The sequence below is a fragment of the Plectropomus leopardus genome, chromosome 21, assembly GCF_026936395.1.
Source record: "Plectropomus leopardus strain MGB_pleo_1.0 chromosome 21, ASM2693639v1, whole genome shotgun sequence".
In the NCBI taxonomy this organism is placed as follows: domain Eukaryota; kingdom Metazoa; phylum Chordata; class Actinopteri; order Perciformes; family Serranidae; genus Plectropomus; species Plectropomus leopardus.
In genome coordinates, this window is record NC_142196.1 from 17,490,468 (window position 1) to 17,506,898 (window position 16,431).

Sequence of the window (16,431 nt, forward strand, 5' to 3'; positions counted from 1 at the left end):
GTTCATGTGTGTGACCACATGAGTTACTGCACTTCATCTTCACTTAACATAGTCCAAGAACGGAGGTCACCCTCAAAGCCCAGTACAAAGAGCGGACTGATCCTGTGGTGTTGACTTTAACATAATGTCCCACCTCTCCTCCAGTGTTCAGAGAGGCCTGAACAATGTATCTAAAGTGAAGTTCTCCCAGCAGGTGGAGGTTCAAATGGGTCCCAGACCAGAGGCACCTCGGGAGGGATCGGATGGCTGCTGCCTTAAGTCCTGGCCAAAGTTTGACCTGCACTAAAAAACAGGCCTGTTCCAGACCATTGCTGCTCTCCCCCTGCTAAAACAACACCAGGGAAAGTGTGCGTCAATATAGGTATGGGTTCGGGTGTAAATGGGGTGTGTGTGCGTGTGTGTGTGGGTCTATGAGTGGTGAAAGAAGGGCATGTAAAGGTGTATTTGCACCTGAAAACACTGACCCAAACTTGGGTAAACACACAAATGACAGCCTCGTGGGTTTCCTGCTTTGAACTCATGTGACGTGCGGCTGAATGTGTCAGTGCACAAACATATGACCCGTGTGTGAAGCATTCTTCATGTGAGGTCAAAAATGTTATAGATCTACATGGAAGCACAATTTTGAAGTTGATCACACTGAGTTTGATACACAAATTATCAAAACTTTATGAAAACTTAAGAGAATTTTACGTTTTAGTTTTGATTAGGATGCACATCGTTTTCCCCCTTATATTATTCTTATGACTCCATTTCAGCGTAATAAAAGGACACTACAAACACTGCAAATAGGTCAGACATATGATAGGGCTGGGACTACTGAACATCTTAGCGGCCGTTGATGGCCACCAGCTGCTAGGCCCCGCCCTTTGTTCAGTGACTGATGGGCCAAACTTGACCTTCTCTCTGAGCTGCAAGGGGTACGGAGCTGGGGGATTGAAAACATCCACTCGGACTGATGGCTGTTTCAGGGACCGGAGACATGAGAAACATGGCCTGCCAGTCACACACTCTCCGTGCTATCAAAAAGAGCCAGCAGTGGCATGCCAGACATGTCACCCATGCGCCAGGCAAACTTCTCAGGCCAACCTGAGCCAGCAGGACACCACTGGTCAACTAACTTAGATGGAGAGATAGAGAGGGGTTGTATTTACAAAGAGATAGCAGCAATGTGAGGTTTTTAAAATTCTCACTCGTCATCTATTGCAAAAACGTGTATGTATATATGTAGTGCAGCTGAGCAGGCTGCAGAAATTGAGACTGCTGTACTGTGGATTCTGCTTCTTGGATTTCATCCAAGATTCAGCAAGACATCTGCTCTATTGACAGGAACGCCATAGCCTGGTGACTGACAAAAAGAAAAGTACCTACGCGCATGCATGCACAGAAATATACCTTAAAACTTCAATTAATAGCCAAGTCCCTATCTGACGCCGGGGCCCTTTTTAGTAGCTGGGTGCACTACACATTTTGACAAACGCAGGTCCCAATTAGACACCGGGTCTGGCTATCAGACATTCATTGGGTGTGAATGCCACTTGTATCTGCACTTCATAATTTCAACATACTTCAACCTACAAACTCCATTCAAACATCAAATAATTCATCTCAATTAGGACATGGCTGCCCTCATTCAACTGTTTTATATCATTCGTATTTTCCAAAATATTAAATGTTTTTCAGGCATTTTTCCCAATTCAGAGTTGCAAAAACTTCAACTTTTTTCAATCATACTCAACTCCTTTCTACTCATTCATAGATTCACCCAGAAAATCCACCTTTAAAATATTCCACCTCCTGTCTACATTCATACTTGCATTCAACTTTCAAACAACATTCATACTTTCTAAAATATTCAAACCTTTTCAGAGCATGGTCAAAATTGCCAATTTTACAATTTAACATGGGTGTCTATGGGTTGGAATGTTAAGACTTGACAAAAGTCAACTTGTTTCAAGCATTTGCAAAATGTGTCTCCTCCTTTACATTTTAACCTAAAAACTCCATTCAATTTTGAAAATATTGCACATCTTGTCTAGATTAGAGCCTGCATACAACTTTTCAATATCATTTATAGTTTTTGAAATATTCAAACTTGGTCAAAAGGTTCACTTCAAGATTTAACATCGGTCTCTATAGGACGTAATGATCAGAGCTATAGTGGAGGACCCATCTGCCAGAGTGCAGACTGCCCCCCAAACTTTTATCTATAACTCATCATCACGGCTACAACTTTTGCTCAAAACACACCATCTTTGGTGAAAATATAGTAAAAGTCTGGTTTTTCAAATAATGTGACTCTGGAAGCAATCGGACTTGCACAGATCCTACAGTGAGCGCCAAAGTGAAAGAAAATCCACCAACTGCCCCATATTAGTCAATGTAAACTGAGCCCAGAAATCTCTGCAGAGCAGAAGATCATGCCTGTCTTTAACCTCTGACCACGCTCAAATATTTAACTCATCAGACACAAAATTAACAAAGAAATGTTCATCAGATTCTCCTCTTCCCTACAGTATATGTTTAAGTGACTTGGAGGTATTATTTTTGACCGAGGGCCGGTAGAGGAGCAGGTCACCTCAAATCTCTGAAACAGACACGCACACACAGGATATGGGACAGTCTACTAGCAAAATCAGACAACCAGCTGCTCTGCAAACAGCTTTTAACCTACACCAACACCTTTCAGACACACTTCTGTGTATTTTCTGGGTATTATTCAATATTTCAGCCATATTCAAAGTAACTAGACCCCTTTAAAGTCTTTCAACAACTCTGATTATTTCACCATCTTTTAACAAATTCAAGCAAGCATTGCAGCGTAGCGTAAGCTTTTAAGCAAGCTTAAACATATTCCACATAATGAGTATCATTCAGCATATTAATGACATTCATACAAATTCAGCTTTTTCAGGTAATCACAATACTTCACCATCTTCAAACAAATTCACGCGAGCATTGCAGTGTAAGCTAATTAGCATTGAGCATTGCATCGTAGCGTCAGCTGAGCATTCACACTCACAGTTTCTTCAGAAATTGCATTTTTTAGCTTAATAAAGGACATTTAAAGCCACTTAAAGCCCACTGGTTTGTAGTCTACCCCGTAAGAGTTAGTTACACTGTTTAGAGAACAACAAACCAACAAACGAGACAAAAAAGTGGCGACTCCCTACCTTTGCAGCGGTCAAAGTCCCAATACACATCCGTCCCTCGATTGTTTATAATCCTTTAGTCCACAAGTGTCCACAGATCAAAAAAATCGAAAGGGGTTTTGATAAAAAAAGAAATAGATAATCCACGTTGTAAATATTGTCATATTAAATCCGTCGTTCACGGTCTGCAAAGTGCTAACATGCTAAATGCGTTAGCTTACTGGCTCCAAAAAGTGTCCCGTCCTTTCCTCCATTAGTTTTCACCTCTTTTCATTTTCGGTACGCCAAATACGCTCGTCGCTGGCAGACAGGTGGGTCTTCGTGCGATAAAGTAAGCAGATTTGTAGATTTGTTAGCAATATGCCGGGTGTCGTAAATTCCCGCGTGCCGTAAAACGGACCACGTTCACTATCGCGAGAGTGACGTTCACGTTCACTGCCGTCATGGCGACGCGGACAAAAAAAGGTTCGCTCGAGCTGACCTGCGCGTCACCGCAGGCGGCCGCAGCAGGGGGCGCTGACAAAAAACTGCGATCAAGTCAGACGGTTTTTTGACTTTTTTTCCATCAGCCTTCAGTCTGTACACGACGTCACAGAAGCGCATGTTATTTCCATTCATATCTTATTAGATACGGTTGTTAGTTTGTTCACAGTCTCCAATTATTGTATTAATGACAATAATCACAACTTTTAAAATATTACACAGGCGATCTGTAATTTCTGTTCATGGTCCAACCTTCATTTTAGATGAATTCTCCTGTAAATCAGCATCATATCAGTTTGCTGCTGTACATAAACCCGCTGAGTGCACCTTTCACACTCAAACTTCATCAACACATCAAAAACATCCCAGCAGCTTTCAGGTCAGAGCAGACACACAGCCTTTATTCAGGGTTTCACATCTGTAGCCTACAAATGTTATTTTAAGAATCCTCACATCCCTCTCAGGCTACTGACCACCAGTCTTTCTGTTGTTTAATGGTCCTTAAAATAATTAAGACAGCCCAATGTTATTTTACAATTGACTATGTATAGCCTAATTCATAATGAATGCATTTAGTTTCACTGACTGCAGAACGTCAATAGCCGCCTTCCTGGCTTCAGGGTGTTTTGCAGTGCTTGTGCCTCCTGTCTGAAGCCTCTGTTCTCATCAAGGTGCATTTATAGCAAAATTTGTGACCAACTGATTTAATAAGAATTGGTACTCAGTAGTACAAACATAATTTGGTTTTGGACACAAAGTAAGTCAAGCGTTTGGTACTAAACCCTAGTAAATACATTTTTGATTGGGTCATTGAGCAATTATCTAGGAAGCAAAAAAAGGATTCTGTTTAATTTGGATTTAATTTAATTTGGAAGAAAACTTAATGTAGCTCACAAAGCGGATCAGTGGCCCTGGCTGGCCATCCTTCACTAAAGGGTTAATAATGACAGACATAAACCAACAACATATTAAACTAAAAATGCTGTTGCTAATGCATGGATTTCTATTGAGGATTCACCATATATCATATTCTGTAGTTTAAGGTAACAGTGAAAGTGACGGCAGAGGGAAAGGGTGAGACACCAGTGAAAGTGCCTTTGATTGTAATTGACAAAAAGCCCATTTTGGGGATATGGGGGTGGGTTATATGTGTTTCGCACGTTTGATTTGCTGTTGATTTGCAGAGTTCCTGCAATTTAAATCAGCAACATACTCTAAAAGGCATCTGGGTGATTTTGCTTTTTTTTTTTTCCTTTTTGTGAGCCATGAATGTGAGATTGAATGAACAGATCTAAAAATATTTTTTTCCTCAAATTCGAACTTCATATTTAGCTATAACAATTGATGTGTGGGAAAGTAAGTGATCACAGGGAGTTAAGCGGTCTAATTCCAGTTCGACAGACTCCCTTTGCCACCTCAAAAAAAAAAAGGTCATTTTGGCTTCTCTCTGTTTTCAGGCGATAATGAGGAGCTCAGATGATCAAATTGCGGGCTGTGGTTGGTGGTGACCTAGCAGGAAAAGTGACATGTGAAAGTGTCACAGAGCTCTGGAGAGATTTCTTTTGCTGCTGAAGCAGGTATGACATAGCGAACTGTGTAGCCCCAAAATAAAAGAAGCTATACGTGACTTGGGGATTGGGTTGAGTTAGCCACATATAATGTTAAGGGGGACATCTCCTGATAGTCATGCTTGAGAAACGACATGAGAAAATGATGTGCACCCAGGTGGTCAAATGCTCTTTTTGTCTCTCAGCAGACAACCAGTGCTGCTTTTATTGCTGTTCATCACTTTAAAGGAGGACCCATGGCGGGTGTTTACGGTTCCTCGCTTCCCCTCGGTTCTGCATGCTTCCATGCTCCCCTCCCAAACGAGCAGGGGCTTTTGTTGTAGGAGGGGAAGTGAAAACTTGTAAGGGCTTATAGTATATAGCGTGAATATGTGTTGTGTGAGTAATAAACCATACATCTATTCACGTCAAGTTACTTGCAGTCTGCAGGATTCTGCACGCTTCTCATGAGGACCCCATATGGGCACCCAATTTAATTTATACAATGACAAAAAACAACCCTCAGTTTATTTTACGCCATATTATATGTATACAATAGTGGTCCTGTTGGGGACACAGGCTGGAACATATTGTTGCCAGTCATTAGGCCCAGATTAATACTACATAGATATACATAAAAGCCAACAGAATGATATTGCTGCGAGTTGGCATCCATAAATTGTGGAGATATAGTGTCGCCAGATAGAAGGCATATGGTCATGGTAGGACACTGCTCCTTGTAATTGAGCAGCAGAGCAAGCAGTCCATAAAGATGCCAAGACATTGTTAAATATTTATGTAGATGAATGGAGTAATAAATAAATGGTTAAATGAATAATGGGCCGACTAACGTGATCGCAATAGATAAGTCATGTTTTATTCAGGACCTCTAACCCGTTCAGAGAGGAAAGAGGACGTTATTCTAATGAGTCGTTTGTTTAAATCCCTCTGAGTGAAAGTAAAGACATTGTATTTTGACAAAAGTGCATTTTTAGTTATCAGTTTAATAATCTAATGCCATTAATAAAGTTGTACATGGTGACAAAGTTGCTATGAGTTATTTAAGGTAATATTTCTCTAGTTTAAATCCCACGTTTAAAAAAATCCACTGCTAAATGGCTATGTTGTAAAATCTGAGTTAATCAGCTCCGAGCTTCATATTGTAATATTAGTGTTCTTCTATCCAGTAAAACCATTTCCTCCCTTTATAGACAGATGAAAGTCGCCCTGTGCTTTTCTTCTGTGGGGATATTGTATGTCTCTGGACTCCCCACTGAGCTGGACCAGATTGCTGTTTAGGCATGCCCTCTACAGGCTAAACGTGGAACTGAGAGTCCACAGATTGGAAAACTGTCCTCTGAGATCATCTTTTCACGAATGGCTATGAAGGGATGTGAGGAGGCATTATTAATCAAAAGAAAACATTTGGTTGTCCCGTGTTCAAATCGACAAACAACTGCTACAATCCAAACTGTCCTTTGTTTTGCATTCGCCAAAGTCAAAACTCAAAAAGTGGTCAGTGTTGTTTGTGCATCACGCCAAGTCAGAACCTTTGAGATACTTTCCCAGAGTGGACACAAGGGAAAAACTGTCAGCAGCAGAGACACAGAGTCCCACTGTGAAGTCAGGACCACAGCAGACATGACGCTGTCCACAGCATGCCTTCAGGATTTCACTCTTTGTCCTTCAGATTCCTCCCTCCTCCACAGACACGGATGAAAAAAAAAATCCATTGTACTATTTCAAAGTCACAAATACAGTTTATCATGAGTTGTCTCGTATCAAGAAATCTCAAAGAGATCCGCATGAGTTCAGAGTCACAGTAAAAGAAAACATATTGGATTTAACAAGGAGACAGAGTACAGAGCATCTGATGTAAATATATTCATCATAATTCTGTAATTAATAATTTCCATTTAATTAAGGTTATTATCATTTTGCTGGTGAATCTCTTAATCTCCCTGGGGCCCTGGGGGTCCCTAGATAGCCCAAATTTTAAGACACTCAAACAGTTTCATTGTTTTAAAATAAGTTGCACAGATGCAAACATATCTTCTATATATACGTATTTGCAAAGCAGCAGTATTTCTTTCAAAAATCAGGAGAAAACCTCATTTTAGGAGAAGTTAAGCAGGAAAAAAAGAAGAAGAAAAGGTTGAAACGCAGCATGATTTCATGATTTGTGTGTAAAAACTGCATGATATTTTGGTGGTGAAAATAATTTTTCGGGGGGGCATTGTTGTTTGTCTTCATGTGCTTGTTTGCCTGTGTGTTCCTGAGTGTGTGTATTTGTCTGTGTATGGCTGAGTGTGTATTTGTCTAGCCTTTGAAGGCTCTGCCTTCCCCTGTGTGTCTTTATTGTGGGGCAGCTGAGGCCCTGCCTGTAGCTCTGTCCAGCACCGAGACTCAGACACCAGCTGCATTCACCGTCACAGACCTCTGCCGGCTTTTGATGTCCACCCTGCTGCCCAGCCCCTGACCACAGCGACACTGCGTATCCACCAACCATCTCAAGTAAAAAAAAAAAAAAAAAAATTAAAAAAAGACGGAAACAACTCACTCCTATTTATATGTTTTTATTATCTAACGGGAGAGGAGAATTTGTTTGATATCCGTGGACAAAAAACAAGCTGTTCGGGTCTGGGCACTCTGGGGTGTCTGACTGATTGACTGCATGGGCAAAGTTCCCAGGGTCTGTCTTTGTGTCCAACTGCTTTTCAAACAGCCCCAGGCTTGAGAGAGTTTTGCCTCGGGCAGAAAAATGATAAATTAGAATTACATTTTCCCAAATCAGAGTGTCTAGGTTTGGACTAGAAAGGTGCAAGAATGAAATGAGATAGGCTTTTATCGTGTGGAATCAAAGGACAATGGCGTTGACGTGAATGTATTTGTCCGTCGGAAGAGTAATCATATGAATATGCAAAATAAAAGACAGGGCTTCCCGCTGCTGTGTTGATGCAATTGATAGGACACTTTTGAATTTGATTTGGATTGTAGTTTACATTTTTGCACATTAGCATTGAGACGTGCAACCTAAGACACTGGATTCTAGCTGCACTTGATCATGTGGAGTGACTACTGAATGAAATTACCATCAATTATATTGGTGTACATGGACTTTTTCTTTTTTAAATCAAATTAGTCGAAAGATTTTAACCACTTTAATGCAGAATTAAGCACGATATATACATGTGAACAAAGTATACATTAGATTTATTACTACTGCCAGTGAAATGCATTTTTCAAGTTAAGGTCAGAACTTTCTCTCTCTTGTACTTAGCTCCTTATAAAGTGTAGACTGTCCTTCAAGACAGCGAGGTAATTACAGAGCTGTCCAGCTGGCGATGACTGAAGCAGAGGGACTGGCATCAAAGACGTGGCCTCTTAAGAGAAAGAAAATGAGTAAAAGAAGGAAAAAAGAAAGAGAAAACATTATGTACTGATCCCATAATCCTTTGTGCTTTCATAACAGAGGTTACAGAGACAATATTTGTACCCTAGCTTCTCAGAAATTCCCCACCTATAATGACATTTTCATCACAGGCTGTGTTGTATCGCAGACGGATGACACAGACATCCGTGTAAACCCCCGGATAGCAGCTCGCTTCACGATCGTTGTTAGCCTTAAAGCCCTTGCGCAAGCAACTCACAAATGCCTAATGGTCTTTATCATAAATATCAGTACTGCAAAGGTTATAGTTAGATAGATATGTCCCTGTGCCCCATTTAGTTGCATAGCAGACACGTTTGACTGATGCTGCTTTCAAATCGGTAGAAGCACATTGATAGAGGAGGCTTAGAGCTAAATAACAAGTGGGTTACTCTCGGGGTAATCTTAATGCAGGTGAAATATCTACTCTTGTGTAAAGGTTATCTCAATATAACTTCTACGTTGTTCTCTCAAATCTCAGCAACCTCCTCAGTTAAACTAATGGAAGACCTTGCCATTTCACAATAGCATGACTTAGAGGCGAACTTAGAAAAGAGTCCGCATCAACACAAAAGCCTCACAGAGACTCCGCAGCTTTCTCCTCAGCTCAGACACACTGGAGAGACTATTTAAGTTTTGACTAATGGTTTACTCGACTGAATTATAATCACATGATAATATCTATCGACTGTCATTGATTTGCTATTAGAGGACTAGTTTAACCTTGATTTATAGCGGCACACCTGTCGAGTCAAAGGCCATAAAGGGATCATTGACAAGCAGCAATAGCCCTCCTTAACATGCCCCTAAGGTCCCCTTCAGCAGCGGATCAATAGCTGACCTCTATAGCCATTATTTACTGGAAATAGCATTTCACTGTTTTCTGAAAATGATGTACAGTGTCTGTCAGAGTGGAAAGGAATACATGGTCTTAACCTTAACCATGACCTGATCTGGAGGGAGAAATAACGGCAGGTGAGGAAATTTGATATTATTTCTATTTATCTTTGACTATACATTTAAAGGGCTGCAACCAATGATTATTTCTATTTTCTGGATTGATCATTTTGTCAATAAAGTATAACAAAAAATGAAGACTAGTGGTTAAAGACACATACCATATACTGTAATTGCGATAACGGGTCCACTTCTGGCAGAGGACTTTTGTCTCATGTCATTCTCCATCTCTCTCCCCAATGTTTTTCAGCACCGATTTTGATTAAAGACCAAATAATCAAAAAATAGATATACAAAGCTAATAATGAATTTGAAAAGTGACTTAAAATTGCAAAAAATAATTAAATAAAATGCATTTATCAATTTTCCAGTGCCATCCCAGAAATGTATTAAAATTGCTCATTTTGTCAGCAGTCCAAAAACCAAAGATATTTAGTTTAGAATGACTGTGATTACGTGGACATGAGTGGCCCATTTATGAGGTTGATCCCAGTTATGATCATATTCGGGATATGGTGTTTATGTGGGCACAGAGAATTTGGATTACTCATATTCCTTGTATACACACTGGTACTCTACTAGTACTGAGTACTCCAGCTAACACTTTTACGTTTCTCATAGATGGAATATGCTGTTTACATGCTCAAAAAACACAGGATACTCCAAAAACCTGATCATAAATGTGTTATTCATGTCCATGTAAACACACTCAATGATCTCAAACTGAAAAAAACTCCTTCTCATTTAAGAAGCTTGAAAAGTAACTCAGCTAGGGCTGGGCATTATGAAGAAAATCAAATATCATGATATTTTTGATTTAATATTGGTGCTTTCACAAAATATTTATGCAACATCATTTTTAAATTAATAATCAGTAATGTGGATAGACAGAGTACGAGTGTAAAGGTAAATAATATAACAGCTAGAAGAGCCTGGTAACTTCAGAAAATCACAGCACTTTACTGTAATGCAGCATTTACAAACAGGAAAACACACCAATATTACAATATCTTATAAAGATTCAGAGATTATGTTGTGGGTTTGTGCATACAGAGGTTACACATTCAAAGCAAATTTTAAGTGGGGGGTGTTGACAGTAAACTTGCAAAATGTTTCTTCCTTTAAAAGGACTTCATTGTCATATTTTTTTGTTTTTCCAAATCACAAAAGTTAGTATACAAAATGTTGATTAAAAAAAAATCGATATTGAATTGGTTAATGTGCAGTAGATTACGTACATGCTGGAGTGAGTCAGTTGAGTGCACTTGGTTATAAAAGTGACGGTGGCTGCCCATTAAGGAGTACCTGGGGGGACAGAGTATCTCTCACCGAGTGACCTTTATTATGAAAAGAGCCTGTGGGTCATTGGATGTGACACATATGTATTAGGCTGATTAGGGCTGCGGCCCTGACCGAGGTCCGCAGGTGTCCAGCAGCGTGACACCAGCCTCTCTCTCTCTCTGTCCGAATTAAGAGTAAATGACGGAGGCATGCATCTGACCTTTTTAGTTAAAGGAGGAAGCGACTTTACTTGCCATCCAGTGTGAGCAAAGGCCAATCTTTTGGGTGGTGCATTATTTTTCTTTGGTGAGAAATGTCTTCATAACAGCTTAGATTGCACATGATGTTGGAATTGCAAAAGGAATTTTTTTTTGCTTTCAACTTTCCTAGAAAGTACCCGTGCACATGACTGTTCCCGGGTACACGTCTGCATGCGGTGTGTGTCTGTCGGTCAAAAGAATCCACTCAGACAGGTGATGTGGGTGAGTAATCCATTAGAAGGATACAGAATCCCTTCCTCAGCAGTGCACAGTTTGAGTGCACTCAGCAAGACCTTGACGGGCCCCAGAGCCAGGGCCTGTCAAGCCAGGAGGCAGAGTGATGGAGAGCCCCCACCGTGGTGCACTGGACCCTGGCTCTCACCCACGCACTGCCACTGAGGCCGCACACTCAGGGGCCTACGGTCACTGCAATACAATCCAGATGTACTCTACTGTGCGTGTGCAGGTATGCTGGGCGTACACGCACATGTTCTTCTCACTAAGGGTATGGGACTGTGCCAACAAAGGGTCAATGTAGATTAAGATATTTCCTGCCAGTCTCCTGTCTGTTTGTCTCGGGGGCTTTGGATATTTCCATTATTGCAGGAAAATTCACTCAAATCCCTAAACCTTGTCAGCCAATGACATGCAGTCCCAGAGGACATCGGGCTTTAACTCTGAGGGACATTAATGAAAAGGCAGCTCCCTGAAGACACACCACTCACGCTGCACCAGATAATGGCCGAGAGAGACTGAGAGAGGGGCTCTTTCTTGCACAGAAAGTTGATATTTTGTTTGTTAAGTCATCATGATTGCTGATTTCACATAAGCAAACACAAAAAGTTCAACAAAACCTAATAAACACAGTAAATTTCTTGTTTATTTCCTGACAGAAAACTAATATCCTCCCAGTAGATGTATCTTTATTTGTGCGCTTCATTGCCCTTGTACAAGATCGTCTGTGTACATATCCATGATGTGTGACATACCACCTGAATGTTCAGTAACACAGTCAATGATTTCAAATTAGCAATAAGCCATCGCAACAGTGAACACAGCGCTGCTCTTATTATAAATCAGATCTCGCAGGACTTATTAAAGCAGAAGGAGAGGCTCCAACTTCACTAATTGGTGCAATGATTTTTTAAATAAGTGTGTGTGATTCCTTCATCACCAATTGCAGTGAATAAAGACACTCTGGGTTGTTAGAAACTGAATCAATAATGTAGAGCACTGCTGTGTCTTTATTGCGTATCTGGGGAGTCACCGATTCATAAAAAAAAGAAAAAAAAACACATAACATTATGGGATTTGCTTGCCCAGGGGTTTGGGTTATTCGAATTAAAAAAAAAAGTCTGACAAAGTCTTTTGTAAATATGTCTGTTAATTTATTGGTGCACGCATCTACAATAATGATTCATTAAAGATGTTATTAAGAAGGTGTTCATAGTCGCTGATCGCAGCAGTGTCTGCAGGAACACTCGAGTTAAACTTCGACAAAACATAGTTACGTCAAAAATGCAATACATTAACAAATTAACATTCTATCAACGTGTCATGATATTGCCAGGTTTTTGTGTGAGTGTGCGTGTGTGTGTGTGTGAGAACCCTGCCAGCCTGAAAATCAGTTTGGGCTGTGAAATCCCTGTCAGTGCCCAGGGCTTAGGCATTCTGATCTGCTTGGGAAAGCTGCTACACTAATAAATGGCATTCACCCGGAACGGTCACATTGTCTCACTGTAAATGTCCTATTCATTTTTCATACTTCTGCATGCAGCGGTCCCCCTCCCTCCAATATTTTCTGACAGAAGTCAACAGCACGAGATCATCACATCAGCTGCATAATCTCTTGGTAAAAATTTCTTTATCTATCAAATAAGAAACCGCTGCCTAAGAGGATTGTTATAGGAACGGTCTGACATTTTGCTTCCAAAGCATCTTCTGATGAGAAAAACAATATAGGTTTTCATGTGTTTAGCCCAGCTAGTAAAAAGAGTCAAAGCTAGAGGAGATAGAAACACCTTCCAAAAACTTAAACACTGTGACCACATTGCTAAAAAGAAGTCAGATGTCCACCTGGATAAGCTGTCGGCCTAATTACGACCTGTCTTTGCTCTGGTTCACTTGTGACATCACTGTGTTTTCAGATAGCTATAGCCTAGTGAGAATGAAAAAAAAACGACCAATGACCGAAAAAATTAACCTTTAAATTAAATGTCCAGAGTCTTGGATTTAGGGGGACATTTTGACAGAAATGGAATATAATGTTCATAATTATGTTTTAATTAATGCATAATCGCCTTAAATATTGTGTTTTTGTTACCTTATAATGAGTTGTTGTTGTCTGCATTAGGAGTTCGCGATGTTGTTTCTACTGTAGCTCAGAATAGACAAACCAATACTGGCCATTCAGGTTTTTGCATCGGCCACTGTAGTTATTTTTTGTACTTGGCACACGGTAGAAGTTTCAGGTAGTTGCAATCTGCATTCTCACCACTAGATACCATTAAATCTTCCACACTAATCCTTTAACTGGAATTATCTTCAAATTACTGATTGTATAATAAAGGTGGACGACATGAGCGCTTTCTCAGCTGTGAGTCACAGTCTCCGCCCTCTTATGTTAGCAGATGGGACATGGGCCAAACTAAAAGATAATAGTAAAATTATTTTTCCCCCAAAGTTAGTTAGTTTGTGTCATTTAGCATTGTTTTTATCACACTGGTGTATGTTCACCTGTTAATTCTTATAATAAGTTTGGTTTTAATTGGTTATTTGATGCGATAAAAAGGGGTTTTTATTTCCTGATTGACAGCTGTGTGTGTTAATCGCATATTTAGGATTAACGGCACTCCTTGCTATTGAACAATCGGGACGCAATAACGCAGAGACTGGGATTGCACAGACTCTGGCTCCAAATGACCAGTGCAGCAGTGGCCATATCTGGGATATATCATATCTGTCTTTATTTTGTACAATGGGACTAAGTGGAGACGTGTCTTCAGTCTTTATATAAACTAGAACTGTAAGAATTTGATGTTTAATTGGTAATTAATTAGTTAAATTTTATTTGGTTCATCCATTGGAAAAAAAAAGTCAACTATTTTGATAACTGATTCACAGTTTCAGTGGTTTTTCCAGCAAAAATGTTAAGCATTTTGGGTTCTGGGAAACTGTAATGAGCATTTTTCTTTATTCTTTTCATAAAAATAACCGGCAGATTAGTCGCAGCCCTGGCATACAGTCATGTGTAAAAATAAAGATGCATTTAGATATTTGTGTGTGTGTTTTTAGGAGCAAATATGTGCTTGCTAAGATGCATCAGGGACACTAATTGCACATGTGTATGAGTCTCATATGCTTTGGTACATCTATTCATGAGCCCAAGTAATAGTGAATTTAGTGGGGATTAGCTTCTAGAAAACAAAACATGAGGTGTATATAGCTCCATCTTATATTTAATCTTGCTTTGGAGTTGTTTAAAGGTATATTTTATTTCTCACCTTTGATAAATTAAGGCTTACAGTTCACTAAGTCTTAACACACCATTCTCATTGGACTGCTGGTCTGATCGCAAAAATTCTCAAAATATTGGAGCGTTCCTTGAACCCCTTTGGGCTATCCACCCACATATTGTAGATTTTGACGATTTCACCATCACATATTTGTACAGCTGTATACTGACGGTTGCATAAGTTAACCAGCTACCATCAAAATATCATTAACAATAATTGAAACTCTCCGTGGATCTCTGCCCTCTAGGTGTTAGAGCCGTCAGAGTCAGTTATGTAAAGGAGGACATGATGACAGTGGATGATGCGTGTGTCAGTGTGTGAGCCTGTATTTGTGTGTGCGACTGTGTGTGTGTGTGTGTGAAAGGTGAGTGTGGTTGGTAGCTTGGACAGTTCGCGACCCAGCGGGGACATTGGCGCTCCGGCTGGGTAGGTAATGATATCAGATGCCACACTCCACAACAACAGGTGCCTTGGCACTGCCACCTTCTACCTCCACGCTGTGTCAATGACATCAACACCGACCCACCGGTTAATTATAGATCACCAATCCCCTGCTCTTCAGTGTTCAGCCATGAGATGATCGGGAGGCTATGGGGGAGATGTTCTGTTGAAGCGGGTTGACAGGTTTGGTGAAGAACATGACACAAGTTGGCTTTTTTTCTTCTTTTTTTCCCTCTCATCATGAGATTTTTTTGTGTTCATGTCAACATGTCCTGCACCCACTGAAACTGCCATCCCAGTATCACCAGAACAACCTCCAGCACATCCAACTGTGTAATATAAGGCAAAAAATGTCAGAAACTGATAATGTAACCTGCATTCCCTAAACTAAGAAGTGAGTTAAACTGTTACCATTTAGCTGTCACAAGTCAATAGACCCAACCATTGGGGTGCTTACAAACTTAAGAAAATTAATGATGGCATCTGAATAACAGCTTCGGTTTTTGTGCCCACAAATGTTAAAATACATCAAAGGTGTCTTGATAAACAATAGAAAATAATCAGTTGGCTCAGGGCTGGGCAATATATCAATATTATGACATGAGAATAGGGTTGCAAACCATAAGCACTTTCCTTGATTGATTGTTGATAAAATTAACAATCAATTCGTTATTTGAACTTTTTTTTTTGCTTATTTCAAACAATACCAAAAGTATTTTCTTCCTCAGTCAAAGCTCACAGCAACATACTACACCATACTTTGACTATACATCATACCCTGTCGACTGATTGACTGATTAAATATCATAAGTTCAATTAAATTCTTAACAACCAGTTAATCGATTGTCGATTCATTGTTATCATCCTTGCATGAGACTATATATCCTCTTGGATTCTGGATATCATAATATAATCTTTTCCTGGATTTAAAGGCTAAAAGGCCTAAAGTGAAATCATTTTCAAAACTGACCAGACTGTTGTATTATTTGCCTTTAGCCACTTTGTTATTATATCTGAGAGGTCGATCAGTATTGGATTTTTGAAGGCGAATATAATGTGATGACAAATAATTATAATTATGCTACCACAATTACTTTAGAATGTTTTGAAATTGGTAAAAATGTTTCATGTAATTTCAAAAAATGCTTACGACAGGTGTAATTTTGCATTTTCACAATACTCAATGATTTATAAAACATAAAAAATCAAAACCAGGTCAAAACCTATTACGCCTATATGGCTGGACTGCGTATGAAACACATGAGGTCTTTTATTTTGAATGTGGGCTTTTAATGTGAAACAGGAAGACTCAGTCTTTTTGCTTCAGCGCTGTTGCAGTCCAGGCAGAAACTTCATGTAAGTACA

At 39.8% G+C, this 16,431-nt stretch overlaps 1 long non-coding RNA gene across 1 annotated transcript in view; it reads right to left on the reverse strand.

The window, feature by feature from the left end:
* Nucleotides 1–8,412: 8,412 nt before the first annotated feature.
* LOC148186048 (uncharacterized) overlaps nt 8,413–16,431 on the reverse strand; it is a 46,351-nt gene continuing 38,332 nt past the window's right edge. Inside the window, exon 3 of the long non-coding RNA XR_015775405.1 lies at nt 8,413–8,565. This is a non-coding gene — a long non-coding RNA (uncharacterized LOC148186048). The remainder of the gene's footprint in view (nt 8,566–16,431) is intronic.